The 2,006-nt window shown below is 50.0% G+C and overlaps 1 pseudogene; it reads right to left on the minus strand.

The window, feature by feature from the left end:
* Positions 1-342: 342 nt before the first annotated feature.
* LOC114620397 lies at positions 343-1,531 on the minus strand (annotated as a pseudogene).
* Positions 1,532-2,006: the final 475 nt, after the last annotated feature.

The following is a 2,006-nucleotide window of genomic DNA, read 5'->3' on the forward strand; positions in this document are numbered from 1 at the left end:
GTTACACACACACTCTGGCACTTGAAGGCTACAACGCAGGTGATCCCTGCTAACTTGCCCACAGTGAGACCCCCACAAGGACACCTTGGGGCATAGGCAGGGGATGGGGATTAGGGGGGAAGAGCTGTAGTGAAACCTTCCCTCCAGATTACTAAATCAGGAAAAGCAGTATGGTTCTTGGGGGCTGGGCAACAGGTGGTGTGTCCTGATGTAAGGCCAAGGACTAGTTGCCCAGCAAAGCACCCTGAGGACAGCACAGCTTCAGTGGGGCGTGGCTTCAGTGGGGCGTGGATTCAGTGGGGCGTTTCTCACTGTTGCACAGTGCCCATGGCTCCAGATTCCCTAAGATGATTGGCTAGTTGGCTCTTTGCTTTTGTGGCCAGTTGAAGGTTTGGAGGAATTAGCTTTGATCCAAGGTTGTTCAAGGACTTCTGCCAGTGTTAGCCTTTGGCTTGCATTGTGTTTTAACAGTCTTGAAATGAGGTCCCTGGCCCCCTCCGTCACAAAGTCAGGGAATCTGAATTCAACCCGAGATATCCTTCTGTACGTCTCCTCGTAAGTCTGTGCCTCAAAAGGAGGTACCCCCACTAGGAACTCATAGCAGAGAACACCGAGGCTCCAGAGGTCCACCTTCTCATCATGCATCTGGCCTTCAATCATCTCTGGGGGCAGGTAGTCCAGGGTGCCACACAGAGTGGTTCTCCTGGAAGACGGAGCATGAACAGACCATCCGAAGTCTGCAATCTTCAACTCTCCATTTGACCCAAGCAGCAGGTTCTCTGGCTTAATGTCTCTGTGAATCACTCTCTTTGAATGGCAGTATGACAGAGCGTTTGCCAACTCGGTGATGTAAGTAGCGGTTCTCTGCTCGTCAAACTTGGAGAGTTTTTGAAGCTCTCTATAGACTGTTCCAAGGGGCGCATATTCTAGAATGAGGTACATGCGGGTGGCGTCATGGAAGTACCCATAGAGCCTGAGGATGTTGGGGTGCCGCAGGTGCGACTGGATCTCCACTTCTCTCCACAGCTGGTGCTCCACACCCGCCTTCTCCAGCTGTATCTTAAACAGCACCTTCAGAGCCAGGATGAACTTGCTCTGCTTCTCCCTGGCCAGATAGACATTTCCAAACTTCCCTTTTCCTAGTGGGCGGCCAATGTCAAAGTCTTCCAGAGTCCACTGCCTTTTTTTGTGTGTGTCTTCAGTTTTCTGTATGGATGCCTGCTCCTTTTCAGAATTATTTCCCGAGGCTGCAGGCTGCTCGGTCTTCTGAGGGTTACTGAGCCAGGACACAGGGAGAGGAACACTGGCAGCTGGCAATTGCTTTAGCCCTGGCTTCTGACCTGCAGCAAGTTTCTGGGCTTGTGGAGGGACACGCTGGGAGTTGGAGGGACACAGGACCCGCTGGGCCTGGCCACTGCTAGCCAATCCTAGGTTCTGAGAAGGAATCTGCTCCGTCACCAAGACTCGTTTTGGACCGAAGGGAACTGTGGTCTTAACAGGCCTGGAGACAGTTTTCTTTACATCTATCCATGTCACAGGCAGGAACCTGCTTCCGACCGAAGCCTCCAAGCGATCACGGTAGCTCAGCCCTTTATTTGTAATTATTATACCCTGCAACAAGTTGTAACATAAATACTGCTTACAGGTACTGTGGTATTGTATTAGTTACCTTGTTGTTGCTATGCTAGAACAGCATGACCAACAGTGAGACTTTAATGTAGCTTGTAGTTCTAGAAGGAGAGTCCTTAACTCTGGGCAACGCATGGGAGAACGTGACCAGAGCATGTAGTTGAGAGATCACCTCTTCAACAGTAAAGGTGACACAGAGTAGAGAGAGGTTACAAACCCTCAAAGCCAGTTATAGATTTTCTATGGTAAAATCAAAAGGTTCCATAACCTTTCCAAACAGCTCTTCCCCCGGCAACCAAGTGTTCAAACATAAGCCTGTAGAGTGTGTTCCTTACTCAAACTATAACGAGTATACCAGTGACAACTTGCCATTTGTG

The sequence above is a fragment of the Grammomys surdaster genome, unplaced genomic scaffold (assembly GCF_004785775.1).
Source record: "Grammomys surdaster isolate TR1022 unplaced genomic scaffold, NIH_TR_1.0 168, whole genome shotgun sequence".
NCBI classification, from domain to species: domain Eukaryota; kingdom Metazoa; phylum Chordata; class Mammalia; order Rodentia; family Muridae; genus Grammomys; species Grammomys surdaster.